Below are 19,674 nucleotides of genomic sequence, written 5' to 3'. Positions count from 1 at the left end.
TTACTACAAATTAAAGGACCCAAATTTATTGTTGTTGGTCTAAAGTCCTAAACCTAATAGCTTAATTTTAGACTTACCCTTGGATGTTCCCCCACCAACAATCTATAATTTAGTAGATCTGGTATTAAGCTTACAAATTTTTGACTATAGAAAATTGCCACTAAGAGTAGGGACATTGCAGGGAAACGATATCTCCCCAACTTCACGTCAATTACAGGCAGGAGCAGATTGTCAACTTGCATTCAGTCAGGCTTAAAGTCTGCCAGGTGTCAGTGGGGAAATTGGGTCAGGAGAATCCTACCTCAGCCCAAGGTGAACAGCCACTCTCCCACCCTTCCACAAGATCACCTTTTTCAATTCATACCAGCATCTCATAGGTTTACTGGCATCATGGACTGGAGGCTCAGATCACCTTTTTTGTTATCAATACCTGGAGTTGGACTCACAAGAACAGTCAGTTAATAGTCCCATAGCATCTTAAAATAACAAGTTCTAATAACCAGGTTTCAGATATGACTATAATTTCATATTGGCTAAGGAACATCTTTTGAGGTTAAGTCTTAAGTCGCTTACATGCCTTTCTATACATGTTCTAGTTCCTGATTAAATAACAATCACAAAATCAAATTTACCATTAAAACCTTAACTTTTCCATCAATGCCAAATTTTACCCAAGGTTACCTGCCTCTAGGAAATTTAGATTAAAAGTCTTTTCCCCAAACTAAAGATTTCTCTGATTTACTCTCAGTAATTAATTCAGTCAATTGTTTTAATACTAATTGCTTTTCTATCACTTTGTAGCATGCCCAATTTTTCTTCCCATCTCTCCCCTCCCCCATCCCCTAATACCTTGCATTCTGATTACCCTTTCCCTCAATGTACCCTCCCTTCTATCATACCCCACACTTCCCTTATCCCCATCTTCTCTCTTTTCTTGTAGGGCAAAATAAATTTCTATACCCCATTACCTGCGTTTCTTATTTCCCAGTTCTATGCAACAATAATCCTCAACATTCGTTTCTAATACTTTGAATTCCAACTTCTCTCCCTCCTTATTTCCCTACACATCCCCACTGAGAAGGCAAGCAATTCAATACAGACTAAGTATATGTCATTTTGCAAAAGACTTCCATAATAAAAATGTTGTGTAATACTAACTATATTTCCCTCTATCCTACTCTATCCCCTCTTATTTTTTATTCCCTCATTTTGACCTTGTCTCTTCCCAAAAGCGTTTATTTCTAGTTACTCCCATCTCCCATTTGCCCTCTCTTCTATCATTCCCCTCACCCCGCTTGTCCCCTCCTCCCCTACTTTCCTGTAGTATAAGAGAGATTTTCATGCCAAATTCAGTGAGCATGTTATTTCCTCCTTAAGTTATATGTGGAGAGAGTAGTTTCACTTTTCCCCTCTCCTCTTTTCCCTTTTCTCCTCTACTGAACAAGATTTTTCTTATCTCTTTTATGAGTTATAGCCTGCCCCATTCCATTTCTCCCTTTCTCCTCCCAGTTTTTTCCTCCCTTACCCTTTAATTTTTATTTTATTTTTTTGTGGCTATCATCTCTTCTGATTCAACACAGCCTGTTCTCTCTCTCTCTCTCTCTCTCTCTCTCTCTCTCTCTCTCTCTCTCTCTCTCTCTCTCTCTCTCTCTCTCTTTCTCTCTGTGTGTGTGTATGTGTGTGTGTGTACAATCCTTCCACCTATGAAATACTGAGAAAAGTCTCAAGAGTTATAAATGTTTTCTTTCCATGTAGAAAGTAAACAGTTAAGTTTTAGAAAGTCTTTTATGATTTCTCTTTCCTGTTTACCTTTTCATGGTTCTCTTCATTCTTGTGTTTGAAAGTCAAATTTTCTCTTCACTTCTGGTCTTTTCATCATGAATGCCTGGAAGTCTTCTATATCACTGAATGACCATTTATTCCCTTGAAGTATTATACTAGGTTTTGCTGGGTAGGTGGTTCTTGGTTTTAATCCCGGTTTGTTTGATTCTGGAATATCCTATTACAAGCCTTTTAATCCCTTAATGTTGAAGCTGCCAGATCCTGTGTTTTCCTGATTGTATTTCCACAATACTTGGAATGTTTCTTTCTAACTGCTTGCAGTATTTTTCTCCTTGACCTGGGAACTCTGAAATTTGGCCACAACATTCCTAGGAGTTTCTCTCTTCAGGTCTCTTTCAGGAGGTAATCAATGGATTCTTTCAATATTTATTTTGCTCTCTTGTTCTACTATATCAGGACAGTTTTCCTGGATAATTTTATGAAAGATAATGTCTATGCTCTTTTTTTGATCATGGCTTTCAGGTAGTCCCATAATTTTTACATTGTCTCCCCTGGATCTATTGTCTATGTCACTTGTTTTTCCAATGATTTTGATCATTTTCTGATCAATTTCTGATCCCAATTAAAAAAAAAAAACTTGCCTCACTGCATCTGGTACTGATAAATGACATGAGAAATTTCCCTGACACTTTGTGGTGGTTATGATAGGGACTACATTATGGTAACATTCTTTTAAGTATGAGTTCAATTCAATGTTCTCTGATGTCTTTTTCAATTTAGAAATTCTATGATTATGTGATATGCAGTTTTGGAAGTCATCCTTAGAGGCATGATAATTGCATCCATGAGAACTCAAGTTATCATTAAGAGATTTTAAAGAAAGAAGTATCATCCCAAGATAATGCTCTGAAGGTCATCTATATTTAGGGATTCTGATGTTGCTAGTGAACAAGCAAGGGAACTAATAAGTAGCTCTCTCCCAGGAAAGAGAAGTGACATGTTGAAGTCTAGAAGATCAAAGGAAGAAAAAAGATCCAGAAAGGAGAGCAAAGAGGAGAAAGACAAGATATTAGATTTAAAGATATAATTGGTAACATTTTGAGGGAATACTTTTAATAGAGTGGTAGAAAATGGAAAATTAGGAAGTAAATAAAACAATAAAGTCAATGAGTGCAAATTTTTGAAGGAGTTTTTGTGAAGGGAGGGAGAGATAAAGGAAAAACTGAGGTTGTTTGGCAGAGAACAGGGCATGGTTGTTGGAAATAGTAAAGAAACCAAAGACTAAAGAGAGATTGAAAATTAGGGAGAGCTTCTGAGTCAAATGACCAAAGAGATGGAAGGCTAAACCTTTTATCTGGTTCTCATGACCTCGCAAGCTTCTCAAAAATAGAAATATTGCACCAAAAATAAGCAATTTCATCTGTCTCCATGGTCTCCATGGTCTAGGAAACCAGAACTAAGAGAAAGTAAAAGCATGATAAACTAAAATGGATAATCCCTAGCCATTAACCATGCTTGCTCTGCAGGCCTACCCACTCACTCAGTATATTACTATCAGAAGTGTGCACAAGGTGGCTCACTTGTTTTCATTCAGTTTTTTTTAATTATTTTATTTATCTATTTATTTATTTATACATGTATATATGTATACATATATACATATATGTGTGTGTATATAAATATGTATATATTATGTGTATATATATATACATATATATATATGTATATATATATATACACACACACATACTTCCTTGTGACTCAGTGCCTAATTAGAAATAAGCTAAAAGTGTGAAAGCTTTCTTATGAGCAAGCCTGCCCTAATCAAACTTCCCTTAATGGTCTCTACATATAGCCTATTAAGGGGTATGGGAAGATCTTAAATCTCATTAACATTACACTGAGATAGCAAGATGGTAGCTCTCTGTGTTACAACAAAGCTCCCCCATGCTTAGTCATAGGGGAAAGATCCTAGCAAGTAGTTGAATCCGGTTCTGTCCTATTAGAAGTGACATGCAGCAAAAGCTAGTAAATAAGCTAAGATCCAGCTGCCAGGGAAATAGCATAAAAAGAAAGATGGTCAGTAAACAATAAATAAACAAATGAATGAAGGGGAAAAAATTACCAAAGATCTCAGGAGAAAGAACAATCAATTAAACACCATGAACAAATGCAAATAAATCAATGGAGAAGATTTTAATTGTAGAAGAGAAAATTATCTTCCTATCAGTTAGGATAGTTAAGATAACCCTGAATAAATATTATAAGACAAATTAAAATGATTCAACTCTTGATGCAAAAGAAAACCATTTGAATTCCTAAGAGATTATGGAACCAAAGCATGATATTCATTAATAGTTTAAAAGAGAAATAAGGTAGTGAAAGAAAATGTTTTGCCAATGGTGGCAAGTCTCATAATAATAATAATAATTTTAAAAAATGATAACATTGAAAATATTACTACACTGAAGTGAAGGACAATCTGGATGAATAAAAGGAAAAACAAATATTATTACAAAAAAGCATGCTTTCCATAAAAAAAAATAAATTGCTCTCAGAAATAGGTGGTATAGTAACAATTTAAGGAATATACTCTTCCCAGAAGAACACAATAACCAGATCCTTTAAACAAATCATAAGCAAACTGCCTTAAACAAAATCTGAAACAAACCCTCTCACTCACACTAGTCAGCTGCCTGCTTGCCTCCATCCTGCCTAGCTCTGACTGCTTTAATAACTAACTTTCTCTCAGCTCTGTTCTAGCTCTGCCTCTTCCTGTTTCACACTTCCTATTTCACCTATTCAGCAAGCTCCACACTCCATAGGCTCCATGTAACTCAGATTTCTATGAGACCCAAGGAGGTCACATGGGCTTATTAATGAATGGGAGAGATCTTCCCATTTAATTACCATTACACGTATTTAGAAGTAAGGTCATAAGTCACTTATTCCAACCTGAATGAGAATGTCAATAAATGGTCATGCAGAATCTTCTTGACAATTTATAGCAAAGTGAAATGTAATTCTTCTTGAGGCAGCCTGTTCTACTTTTAAATTAGTACATTTATTTCCAGGTGGATCCTCATGTGAATCCTAAATAAGTTTCTTTACAGCTACCACCCCTTGATCTTACTTTTGCCCTCTTGTCAGTCAGCAACTCAACAAGCATTTATTAAGTGCCTAGTATGCTCCACGCATTGTATCAATCAGAAGGAATTCAAAGAAAGGCAAAAAATTGTCCCAGACCTCAATAACAAGCAAAATAAATTTATCCTTGCTCCATATGACAACCTTTCAGGTACTTGAAAACATGCATCATGTCATGCTTCAGTATTCTTTTCTCCAGACTCATTTTCCCTAATTCCTTTAAAAATCTTCAGATGGAATGACCTTAAAGTCTTTTCCCATTCTAATCACTCTTCTCTGCTGCTCTCCAGTTTAATAATGTCCTTCCTGAGATAAAATCCCTAGAAATAAGCATAGTATTTATCATGGTAACAAAATTATGACCTCTGTAATCCTAAACAGCACTAGCTCCTTGTAATGCATCAATTACATCCTAAGATTGCATTTGCTTTTTGTTTTGTCTGTATTACACTGCTGATAGTCAATGAGCATTTATTAAGTGCTTCCTTTGAGCTGAATATCATATTTATCTCTGGCAGTACAAAGCAAGTGCAAAATTAGTCTCTGCCCTGAAGAAACTTACATTCTAATGTAATATCTAGATATTTAAACAAGTCATATAGAATCAACTGGAGATAAGTAATTTTTAACATGAAGAGACAGTAAGCTGGACAGTGTAAAAAATTATAGTGCAATACTTTGTTAGAATTGTATCTTGTTATGGTCCTCCTGACTATCCCTTTCCTTTCTAGTTGAGCATAATTTACAGATTATATCATACACTAATTAAAACTCACATCCTAGTAATCTGTGCCAAAACAGGAGAAATCATCTAGGTTGCTTGTGAAAACTCTGGTTCTCTAATATGTAAATTCCAGACAAGATTCAAACCTCCACAGCATTAGACCAGGAGAACACCAAAACAGTGCTCATAATTTTGAGATGATGACTTTGAAGTTTTATTGATAGCTTTGAGATTGTTTCGAGATGTTAATAAACTAACCCAAGGTGACATAGAGAGGAGTTGATCTATCACCCTGGAAAAATGAGAAAAATGAAACCTTAAACTCTGACCCCCTCCCCAATACTTCCATCTCCATTGGGTCTATGCTGCTGAGTGTCCCCAACTCTAATACATGGTTACATGAGTGATGTTCTCTGCCTCTTCTCCTCCACATCCTCTTATTCATGCAATTATTCAGTCCCCAAGCCATGACATCTGCCTCTGTATCCCTCCTCACTTTCAATGCCTTTCTCTGCAGTTTATTAAAACTCCCCCATTCCCCATGGCCAATCATGGTATTTCCTGGCAAATACTCAAAAGTCCAAGAATGTCTACCCTCATTTCCTGATTTCATAATTTCCTAAATTATCAATTCAAGTATAGAACAAACATCCCTGTACTTTTGTTAATGAAAAAATGAAACATAATATTCTAATTCCCAGTTTTCTTTCAGTTGTAAATCAGAAACTGCCCAGTAAACTAAATATTTAAGTTTCATTAAAGAGCTCAGATCTTATTGATCCCAAGTGAAAAAAAATGAAGATAATCCCAAGAAAGAAAAATGCAAAACTTTTATATTATACAATATTAATGAAAAAATTCCTAATTGCATCCAGAGTGGAAGAATAATTTATTCCTGTGTTAAAAGCAATATTGAGTGATTATTCCTAGGAGTTTGCATAATTAACTGTTCTAAGAAATCCAAGGTCTAAAAATCCTTTCAGTTTCTTTTTGACCTTCCTAAGGATCCTAGTCTTTCCTAGTAGCAATGATATGTCCATGTCATTTAGAATATTTAATGAAATGATTATGTAGAAAAAAATTCTAGGTTTTTGTGTGTTTACTCAGTATAGTAGAACTGAATTCAATAATCAACACATTTATGAAGTATTTCTATATTTAAGGCACTGTGGGAAAGGATCACAATAACTGGGAACTGGGAACACAAATGAAAGTGATGACAGTCACCAGGCTCAAAAGCTTATAGTTTAGTGTGATCTGATCAACACTTCCCATCAGAGACACTACTTGGAACATCTAAAACTCCTTGAAGTTTCCACTCTTGTCACATTTTGTCTCCTACGTGAAGCCTTTTCCTTATTCCCCGTAGTTGGTGTTTGCTGTCAAAAGTTTCTTTCTTTCTTTCTCTTTCTTTCTTTCTTTCTTTCTTTCTTTCTTTCTTTATCTCTTTCTCTCTTTCTCCCTCCCTCCCTCTGTCTCTTCCTCCCTCCCTTCCTTCCTTCCTTTCCTCCTTCCTTCCTTCTTTTCCTTTTCTATAATTTATTTATTTATATATTTGCTTACCTATTCATTTTTCTTTCTGTTCATTTCATCATGTTAGTTTAATGGTTCTTCTGTCATTAATAATGATGATAGCATGCATATGCTGGCTACTACATGCCAAACCCTGGGATAAACATTTTACAGATATTTCATTTGATCTTCCCAGCAACCCTGGAACATAGGCATGATTATTATTCTACTTTTACAACTGAGGAAACTGTGGCAAGCAAAGCTTAAATGACTCATCAAGATCACATAGCTAGTAAGTTTCTGAGGATAGATTTGAACTCAGGGGTTACTAAATCCAAGAACAACACTCTATCCACTATAAAACTTAATTGGTGTATCTGTATACCTATATCTACTATAGATACACACATATGTGTGTGTATATATGTATATGTATATATGTATGTATACACACATATGTATGTATGTCTCTGTGTATATACACATATATATGTGTGTATATATATATATATATATATATATATATATATATATATATATATATATATATACACATATATATGCATGTATATGCATGAGTTCTTTCCAGAACTTCCTAGTTCTTCCTAGATCTTTACTGAGCCTTGGGATCAAGACTGCAGATAGGGCAAGGCAGTCAGCCTGGCCTGAAAAAAGTCTTGAGAAGCTGAGTTGCCTGGTACTTGAGCCTAAGCAGGGATTTTGGACTTAGAAATGGGAATTTGCTCTATGGGAACCAAATTAACGATGAACATAAACTCCTTCCCCTTCTTAGACTGAGGTAAGTATGTGCGGGGAAGAGCAGGAAGAAGATTATGCCTCCAAATTTTGTGGGTTTTGTGCATATGAACAAAAAAGAATGTGTAAGTTTGTATATTTTCAGGAGAAGAAATCAAAGAAATCTAGGGTAATATGAAAATGTGCTCTAAAATCACTATTCAATAATGAAAAGCAAATTAAGACAATTAAATCCCAAACCTTCCCCCAGTCCCTGAGAAGACAAGTAATATAATATCAATTATAGATGTGAAATCATGCAAACATATTTTAATATTAGCCACATTTCAAAAAAAGCAAGAAAATTATACGTCAGTTTATACTCAGAGAAGCTATGTTTTTCACATTTGGTCATCATTATAACATTGCTGTTTCTGTACACAGTGACCTGGTTCTTCTCACTTCAATTTCAATCAGATCATATAGGCTCACCATATGTTTTACTTTTATTTTCTTTTGTTTTACTTTTTTTTTCTAAAATCACTTCACTAATAATTTCCCATTGCATTTTATCAGACTTGCCTTACTGCTCACCTGACGCTTTTGTTTTAATTTGTTCTATGTGATCTGATTAGTCATCGCATTTAATCCAAGTTCATCTCAGAGATTCAATAAGCATCTATTACAAGATTACTCTGTGCCAGGCACTACGCTAAGCCCAGAGGATACAAAGAAAGGACAGAAAGAAGTAAGTGATGGTCTCTAAGCTTAAGGAGTTCAAATTCTAATTGACGACTTACCCTGTTCCAAGGTATCTTTCACCTAAGATATTTAATGACTGAAAAATCCTCTCTTGTCCCTTGTTCCATCCAATATGTTTGTTTCCAATATGATCTCATTAGCCTATACAAGTTTCTGAGCATTTGTCTTTAGGACATTTCATTATTTTTATGGTTCCACATGGAATTTCCCATAGACCAAGATATATATTCTGATAAATTTTTGTTTGGTTGTTTTTGAAGAAAGAAGAGTATATAAGTACAAACAGACTATTTTGGAGCAAAGCTAGTCATCATCCTCATTTTTATATCTGTTCAATTTTGTTTATAGAAGAAATCTCCTTTCTTACTATTTAATTTCCATATATAAAGGCGAGTTCGTGAAAAAACCAAAAACTGTAAAATGTGACGATAGTATCAAAAGGTCATGAGGTAGCTAAATCTATGCATGCATGTATATATATATATATATATATATATATATATATATATATATATATATATATATATATATATATATAAATTTTCTCAAAATGACAGAGTTAATAATGTTCCAGGTTTTAAAAATAGTAATTTGGAATCATTGACAGGTTGCTAGCTATACAGTACTAAAGTTAATCCAAAATGTTGGCAAAGTACATTCTAAATGTCATTTTTCAGTACAGAGCACTGCTTCAAGGAGAAATGTTCATGAAAATAGCTCCACTATAAGTCAGCATACATTGGTAGGTCACCGATTCACTCACTCAATGAAGTCTGACAAATCTTTTAATCTTTGAATGTCTCAGATTCCTCAATTTTAAAAATAGTAATCTATGTCCAGGCTCTCCCAACTTCATGGAAGGGGAATGAGAAAGATTTCTATGATTGTACCAATATAGTATTCCCTTCCTAAAGACTGCATGGTCATATCTTTTAAGTTTTATTCATTTTAAGGACAACTATCATGGACCTAAAATCATATATTCAATCACCTACATCCAAATAACCACTGTCAAACAAAAAAGAAGGTGAGTTTGATGGCTCAGGTTCAGTAGGATTCAGTCCACTTAATCCTATAAGCATGAAATTTTTAGCCAATCTTTTCTGTTGACTTTTTTCCACCAAATATCATAGTTTACTTTCTTCCAAATAAAAAATAAATCCCTTCTTAACAACAGAGAGCATAAAACATAATGTGAAATGAATTATAATGAGCAAATAAGTGATCTTTTTGAATATATGGCCATTCATTCACATGTCTATAATTTTAGACAGTTATGGTTCCAGAATCTTTCAGTAGGTATTTGAAAAATTTCTTTCCTTGATTCCTTTATTTTTGAATAATGCGTAAAGGTAAATATGGTCACCATTTAAGAATATTTTTTTTAATTCAGGGGTGCATTCTGACTTTAATTTTTATAAGAAATTAGAATAATACATTAATGTTTTGTCATTTTTTCATAGGAACAAATATATGCCTTCTCTTCAACTGTATATTTTTCTCTACTTTCTTACATCACCACATAAAAACTATGATCATACTTCATTTTACGTTCCTCTAGACCAGGGCATCTTAAACTGTGAGTCACAAGCATATGCGCAGGGTTGTGAGTGGAAAAATGTTTAAGAAACCCTGTTCTAGACTTTCTCTTTCAATAACTTAGCAGTCAATGACAAGATTGTGAACATCAAGTAGCATTAGGAAAGATGTTGAAAGGGCTTGAAAACATAAAGCAATTTCAAAGCATTTCCTGCTGTATAAAGTCATTTTGTCTTCTCTTCTAGAAGTCATTATCAACTTCCATGCTCTTAGCATTATTGTAACTGATTGCTGCCTCCTAGTTATTCTCTCTTCATTGATGACTTCATTGGTTCTCAGAAGTTAAGTGATTTGACCAAAGTCAAACAGGAAGGAAAATAAATCTGAGAACTCAAAGTATAGCAGGTGATCATTTAATATTCCCAGCTTATATCTTGAGATTTCCATATTGCTTTCTAACTCTTAGTATCATGAATTATATTTGGGAGGGATGTCAGAAGCAATCTGATCCAGTCCAGTTATTCATTTGATATGTTAACTATTTTTTGGACATAGTATAAATGTTGGAAGTTTCTCTGGAAGAAAATTAGCACCTTGCCATCAAGAGTGGCATGTTTTCTATTGCATCTCTCTTTTTCCTGCTGAAGTTTTCTCCCACACACAAACCATGTAGCTTCCTTTTGCCCCAGGCTGTGAAATTCCCTCCCTTCATAAAACATAATTGACCCTATCTTCTATAAAATAGCTTCCTGGCCTACAGCCAACAAAAAGCTCAAATCATGTGGGCTCCATGCCTCTCAGATTTGGTAGGAGCCCTAGACCAATAAATATCTTGATGCCAGACTGACCTGACACTTTTCCAGATGGAGATGAGGTCAATGTTCAGAGAAGCTAAGGCCAAAGTATTTTTGATATATACTTTTTGCATATTCTTACTATTTTAAGAAAACTAAAATCTCTGTTAAATGTTAAGTGACTCACAAATACCTCACATTGTCCCAACATGAAACTTGCACCAAGAGAGTGTTAGTTTCAGAGCCATGCCTACGAGATTTTGTTTATATTAAGAGGTGGAAATAGAACCAACAAGTTGAAGCTTCAGGAAGAAATTCCTAACAATTAGAACTGGAAAAAAGTAAAATTGTCACCTTAGGTGGAAATTATTGATGCTAGCTGACTGCTTATCAGGAATAATGCAAATGAGGTTACTGCACAAATATAATTTGGACTTTGTGATATTTGCACTTTCTCTCCTGTGATACTGTCACCATCCTGATACAGGTTCTTCTGACCTCACCGTTGGACTACTACAATAACCTTCTGGTTGGTTTCCTTGCATCAAGTTTCTTCCCACTCCAGTTCGTCCTGCACTCATCTATCAAGGTGATCTTCCTAATCGCAGGACTGACCAAATCAAACCCTACCCGTGATCCTTTCCTACCTTTCCAGTCTTCTTATACCTTACTCACTCCCACCACCCCCATACTCTAAGATTCACTGACCTCATTATCCTATCACAATACACTGTGTCTGCCAACTTTGGACATTTTCACTGTCTGTCTCCAGTGCATGAAATTCCTTCTGGCCTTTTATCTGCTTCTTGATTTCCATAGTCTCCATGAGATCTGAAACAAAGAGCCACCTCCTGCAAAGAGCATTTCCCAGCCCTACTTAACCTTTGTGCTTTCTTTCTTACATTATCACCAACATAAACAATATGTATCTTGGTTATACAGAGTTGTTTACAAGTTGTCTCTTCCATTATATTGTGCTACTTGAGAGCAAGACCTGCTTTGTCATTGTTGTTGCTGCTGTTTTTGTATTTCTCCTTTTCTTTGCATCCCCACCACTTAGCGCAGAACCTAATTCTTAATAAATGTAACTGCTTATGGACTTGACTTTCTTCTTGCACAACTATGATCTTATAAGTCACTTGTCCATACATTACTTAGTGCAGTCTCTAAAAATACAAATGAAGTATGTGTGCATGTGTAGCGGGGAGGGGAAGGGAGTTGCTGAATGTCTTTTGACCAAATACCTTAGACTAGAGTGTGGCTATGGGCCAGAAGAGACAGTGTAAGTAAGGTATGTGGTAAGCATAATGCATTAGATAAACATCAGCTATTACAACATTAAGTAATATTTGCAACATAACTTTTTTACCTTTTACATGCACCAGGGTTTTAAAGCTACAGCTGTTAGGATACACAGACCACGTTTGAAATTTTGTGGCTCCTTATTAAGAAGGCAAATAGTGTCTCAACTCACCACCAAAGGAGCAACTGGATTTGAGTATTTAATACCTCTCCCCTATTCATTTTCTAGGCAAGCATCATTCAATCAATCGGTTTTCAGGCTAATCACATGACAATTTAATTCAGAAAAGTCACTAATGGAAAAGAGGTTTGTATCCATGCCCCTTAACAAAGATAATGGAAATAGCTTACTTTCTACTGACATTTTCTTCTTCCCTCTGGTGTTGCAGATAGGGAATTTGCCTTAGAGTTAAGAAAACCAAGGTTTGAGTCTCGCCTCAGCAACATACACAGTATGTGAAGTCAGGCATATCCCTTAACTTCGCAGAGTCTTTAAGAAGATCTCTAAGACTATAAATCGTATAGTTAATGTTTATTTGCATTGGTAGAGGGAGTTTTCTCTTCCATGAGTTCCTTGTATCACAGAAATTGTATATTTAATCTCCTAATCCAGTTCTTAAGTAAATGAATACATCTTATATAGCATTATTTTGAAAGCTGTTCCAATGTTGCTTTTCTGAGCTAAACATTCTTTCTGCATTCACAATGCCTTTAGAGCCTCCTTTCATGCATCCTCTATTGTTAATGCCAGTACATGCTTTAAGCCAATAGGATAAATTGCAGCCCCCCCCTCCCGCAAGAGCTTTATAAAGATCATCAATTTTGTTCACCAGACGACTAAACTCCTGATGCTGAAGGTCACAAAATACTTTTGGTTGCTCTTTGGCATCTATAAATGGAAAAGGAACCAAAAAAAAAGAACAAAAAGCTAACGTAGCAGGAGATAATACATTCCAAGACCTTGATCTATATATCACTTCTCTGGCAATATTATAGGCACAACATAAAAGGATCCATAGTTTCTAGGGGAGTGTGAGTTTGAATGTTAAAATAAAGCATGTCCAGAGAAAATAAGTAGGTAATGATTCTTTTCCTTTATCCTACCAATAACCCACATCCCAGGGGCTACAAGTCACAAATCCTAAACACTATACACATTGAGCCTAATTCTTCCTACCTTGCACAACAAGACAGGGCATATAAAGTCATTTCTTTGGTGAGAAATGTACTTTCATATAGTCATGCAGGACTGCAGAGACAAGATTGCCAGAAGTCACAATTTGCCCACCCCTTGTCTGGAACCTGGTGAGTAGTTTGGATGTAAAATAACAACAGCAATGGTAGTGATAGGAGCAACAACAGCAACAAAATCTAATTCAAAGACCCATGATTTCATTTGTGTGGGTGCTTGTTCCACTGGTGTAGCCCATGAACTTTCTTCATCTTAGTTCAGGTTATGGTCTTTTTGTGTTGCCATGGCCAAAATATTCTTCAGTCTATGGCATATATTCTGATCAATTTCTGTAATTCCTGATGATCAGCCACTCAAAACTTAACTGTGATACCTGGTGAATAGCATAAATAGACACAATATTAGACTATTAAATCAAAGCTTTTTGAGCTGTGAGGAAGCTACTACAACTGAAATTCTACTCACCATGCCTTCAAGAACACATATTGATCTATATTTCACAATGAAGTAAACTTAGCTGAATATCTATAGTGGAGATAATAGTAGTAAAAATAGCAATTAATAATGACAATGATAATAATAAACTGAAAGGAATTATTATACAATAGAAAGATTGGTGAATTTAGAGTCAGAAGACCTGGGTGTGAATCCAAACTCTGCAATTTACTACGTGTGTGACACTGGGAAATTCACTTTAAGTTAAGGAAACTATTGCTGTAAAATAAGAAAATTAGGGGGACAGAGTCAAGATGAAGGAGTGAGAGCAACTAGCCACCTAAGCTCTAAGACAAACTTTTTCAGATACCACTAAAAAGAGAGTCTGAACAGACTTTGGAGTGGCAGAATCCAAGAGGAGACAGACTATGACAGAGTTCCAGCACAGGACAGACTGGAAGATCAATGGTAAGGATCTGTTGCAAGGGACTGGAGGCACAGGACCCCAGGTAATTGCAGCAGCCTCTCCTGAGACTGTCAGCCCACAGATTAAATATCTGTAAGTCACCTCGTTGAACTTGTGGGAGTCAAGATGGTGGAGTGATCAGGAATTGCTATCTCCCTCCCCTTGTTGACCTTGAAGAGCCTAGAGAATATTTCCCCAGGAAAAATCCTGGAACAGTGGGAACAGCTGAAGGAGTAACAGTCTCTTAGCCTGTGAGGCTAAGAAAATCACAAAGAGGGGTCCCTCTTGCTGTGGCTGAAGGGGTCCAGTGCAGGACCAGAGCTGTCCCAGATAACCCACCTCAGTAAACCAAGAGGAGATCCTGAGTCCCAGGGGGGTGGAACCCGCAACCACCATCACAAAGACCCCAGGAATGCCTCAGCACCCCAGGGGAATTAGGAAGACACTAGTGCAGGTAGGTTCACCAAAGACTGACCTTGCTTATGCTCTAGTTCAGCAGAGGAAATCTCCTGTGGCCAGATCACCCCTTATTCACACTTAAGACAGTTGGCTCCAGGGTAACTCTGGGGAACACAGAAAGACTTCACCTGGCCTCTGTTTTCTCATGCCAACCAACTCAGCACCAAATAAGCTGCAGCATTTCAACTTCTACCTGAAAGAACCAGAGGCCAAAGCACACAAAGCCTCAAGTTCAAGGCACAAGAACTGTGGGAAAAATCCCTCTGTGCTCCAAAAGCAGAGATCTACTTTAAAAGCCAGGAAAAGGGTAATCACCATGAGCAAGAAGCAAATCAACAGAGAAAAGACCATAAAATCTTTCTATGAGGCAAGGATCAAAATGCTAATACCAAAGAGGTCAGCATTGAGACTACACTCCCATCTGAAACTTCAAAAGAGAATATGAAATGGTCTGAACCCCAAAGAGCATTCTTGGAAGAGGTCAAGAAGGATTTTGAAAGCCAAATTAAAGAAATAGAAGAAAAACTGGCCAATTATTTTTAAAATGCAAAAAAAAAATTAATTCACTGAGAGAACAGCTCTTTAAAAAGGAAAATTGGACAACTATAAAAGGAAGTACAAAAACTAACTGGAAAAAATAACTCCTTAAAAGGAATATTTGGACAGATGGAAAAAGAGATGCAAAAATTAACTAAATAAAACAATTTGATAAAAATTAGAATTGGCCAAGTAGAAGCTAATGACTCTATGAGACATCAAGAATCAGTCAAACAGAATCTAAAGAATGAAAAGATAGAAGAAAATGTAAAATACTTAACTGGAAAAACAACTGACCTGGAAAACAGATCCAGGAGAGAAAATCCAAGAACTATTGGTCTACCAGAAAACCATGGTGAAAAAAGAGCCTGGATGATATTTTCCAAGAAATTGTCAAGGCAAACTGCCCAGAAATCCTAGATCCAGAGGGCAAAATAGTCATCAAAAGAATACATCATTCACCTCCTGAAAGGGATCCCAACTAAAAACACCAAGGAATATTGTTGCCAAATTCCAGAACTATCAAGTGCAGAAGAAAATATTGAGGGCAGGCAGAAAGAAATAATTCAAATATTGAGGAGTTTCATTCAAGATCACACAGGACCTTCCAGCTTCTACATTAAAAGATCAAAGGAATTGAAATATGATATTCCATCAGGCAAAGGAGGTGGGACTACAACCAAGGAATAATTTCATAGCAAAAATGAGCATAATATTTCAGGCAAAGAGATGAAAATTCAATGAATTAAGAGATTTCCAGATCTTCCTGATGAAAAGGATAGAGCTCAATAGAAAATTTGATCTTCAAACACATGTCCCTAGAGAGGCATAAAAGGTAAACAGAGAGGAAAAACAAACTTGTTTTTCAATATAGGCAAACTGTTTACATACCTCTGAGGGAAAATGATAATTGTTAATCTTGAGAACTATATATTTATTATGATATATAAAAGGGATATACATAGATAGAGGGAGTGCATAAAAAGTAAATGATGTGATGATAAAAATGTGTTTTAAGGGTCCAAAAGGATTAAAATGGGAGATGTGAAAAGGAGAAGGGAGAAAAAGTTAAATTACATCACAGGAAGAGGTACAAAAATATATTAGAGTAGAGGGAAAGAGGGGAAGGAGATGAGCATTGTTTGATATTTATTCTCATCTGATTTGGTTCAAGGAGGGAACATCAAACTCAGTTAAGTATAGAAATCTACCTAGCTGTATAGGTAGTACGAGAGGAAGGGGGAAAGAAATGGGAGGATAGGCTAAAAGGTAAGGAAGAAGTAGCAAGGGGAAAAGGGGAGTAAAAAGGAGGGGGTGCTGAAAAAAGGGTGGAAGACTGAGGAAGGTGGTAGGTAAAAATTAAACTTTGTTGTAAATGGGAAGAGAAAAGGGAGAACTAAAAGCATTAAGAGGAATCTAGGGAAAAACACAGAGAGTAATTGTAACTGTGAATGTGAATGGGATAAACTCTCTCATAAAATGGAGATGGGTAGCAGAATGGATTAAAAAATATAATCCAACAATATGCTGTACAGGAAACACATTTGAAACAGGGGGATAAACACAGGATAAAGTGAAAGGTTGGAGCAGAATATATCATGCTTCAGCTGATGCAAAAAAAAAAAAAAAAAGCAAGGGTAGCAATCCTAATCTCAGACAAAACAAAAGCAGAAATAGATCTAATCAAAAGATATAAGGAAAGAAACTCTATCCTGCTAAAAGGCACCATAGAAAAGAAAGCAATTTTATTATTAAACATATATGCTACAAGTAGTATAGCATCCAGATTCTTAGAGGAGAAGTTAAGGGAGTTACAGGAAGAAATACACAGCAACATTATAGTAGTGGGGGATCTCACCCTCCTCCTCTCTGAGCTTGATAAATCTAACTTCATAATAAACAAGACAGAAGTTAAGGAGGTGAATAAAACTCTAGATAAGATAGATATGATAGACCTCTGGAGAAAATTGAATGGGGATAGAAAAGAATGGACCTTTTTCTCAGTGGTACATGACAAAAATTGACCATGTGCTAGACCATAAAAACCTCACAAATCAATGCAGAAAGGCAGAGATAGTCAATGTATCCATGCTAGATCATAATGCAATAAAAATTATATGTCATCCAAGGACATGGAATAATAAACCAAAAATTAATTGGAAAATAAATAATCTAATCCTAAAGAATGAATGAATTAAACAACAAATCATCGAAATAATCAATAAGGCATTCAAGAGAATGACAATAATGAGACAACCTACCAAACCTTATGGGATACTGGAAAAGCAGTTCTTATGGGAAGTTTTATATCATGGGAAGTTTATATATTATGAATGCCTATATGAATAAAAAAGAGAAAGAGGAGATCAGTGAATTGGGCATGCAACTGAAAAAGCTAGAAAAAGAACAAATTAACATCCCCAAGTAAGTACCAAATTAGAAATACTGAAAACTAAAGGAGAGACTAATGAAATTGAAATTAAGAAAACTATTGCATTAATAAATAAAACTAAGTATTGGTTTTATGAAAAAAAACAATAAAATTGATAAACCTTTTGTCAATTTGATTAAAATAAATAAAGAAGAAAACCAATTTACCAATTAACAAAAATGATAAGGGTGAACTAATTTCCAATGAGGAAGACATCAAAACAATAATTAGAAATTACTTTGCCCAACTGCATGCCCACAAATTTTGACAATCTAAGTAAGATGGGTGACTATTTTAAAAAATATAAAATTGCCCAGTTTAATAGAAAAGGAAGTTGAATACTTAAATAAGCCCATCTCAGAAAAAGAAATTGAATGAGACATCAATGAACTTCCTAGGAAAAATTCTCTAAGATCAGGTGGACTTACAAGTGAATTCTATCAAACATTTAAAGAACAGCTAATTCCAATACTATATAGAGTACTTGGGAAAATTGGGGAAGAAGAATCCCACCAAAATTTTTAGGACGCAGATATGGTTCTGATACCTAAACCAAGAAGAGCCAAAACAGAGAAAGAAAATTATAGACCAAATTATCTAATCAATATACATGCAAAAATTTTAAGTAAGATAATAGCAAAAAAAAAATACAGCAACTTATCATGAGAATAATACATTATGATCAGGTCAGTTTTATACCAGGAATGCAGGATTTGTTCAATACTAGTAAAACTATTAGCATTACTGATCATATCAACAACAAAACTAACAACAACCACATGATTATCTCAGTAGATGTAGAAAAAGCTTTTGACAAAATACAACATTCATTGTTATAGAAAACACTGAAGAGCATAGGAATAAATGGAACTTTCCATAAAATAATAAACAGTGTCTACCTAAAACCATCATCAAGCTTTATATGCAATGGGGATAAACTAGATCCATTTCCAATAAGATCAGGGGTGAAACAAGGATGTCCATTATCACCACTATTATTAAATACGGTGCTAGAAATATTAATTGCAGCAATAAGGGAAGAAAAACAAATTGAAGGAATTAGAATAGACAAAGGAAACCTAAGTTATCACTCTTTTCAGATGAAATGATGATATACTTAGGAATCCCAAAGAATCAAATAAAAAAAAAAAACACAGTGTGTGAGGAATTTTTTTGGTAGACTTACTACTTCATTGCAATGAAAATCTTAAAAATTCCCAAAGGACACTTGAGGCAAAACACCTTCCACATTCAGAGAAAGAACTATGGAATTGGATCACAGAATGAAACAGACCATTTTCTTTCATATTATGTTTTGTTTTGTTTTATGGTTTCTCTCATTCATTTTAACTCTTCTATGCAACACGACTAAGGTGAAAATGTACTGAATAGAAGTGTATTGTAGAACCTATACAAGATTGCAAGCCATCTCAAGGAGTGAGTGGAGAGGGAGGGGGGAAATCTATGATATATGGAAGGGATCATAGAACACTGAAAAAAATAATTTAATAAAAAATAAATAAAGAGAAGATGTACAAGAAAAATAAATAAAACAAGAAAATTAGACTAAATAACTTCTAAATTCTCTGTTAGCTTTAAATCTGATTTTATGACTTTTTTGGTCTTTTTGTTTATTGATTGGTTTGAGGGGTGAGGCATAAGGAACTGCAGGGACCAATACAAATAGCACATTCTCTATAATTTATCCTCTTAAATACTTGGCTAACACAATCAGAAGTTAAGTTACTTGCACAGGTCATTGTGTGTCTGTGTATGTGTATGTGCGTGCTTGTGTGTGACATATCACACATAAGCACACACAGATACACACACATATATATGTATCTGAGGCTGATT

Source organism: Notamacropus eugenii, chromosome 1 (genome assembly GCF_028372415.1).
Source record: "Notamacropus eugenii isolate mMacEug1 chromosome 1, mMacEug1.pri_v2, whole genome shotgun sequence".
NCBI lineage: Eukaryota > Metazoa > Chordata > Mammalia > Diprotodontia > Macropodidae > Notamacropus > Notamacropus eugenii.
Note: the sequence above shows the minus strand (reverse complement) of the source record.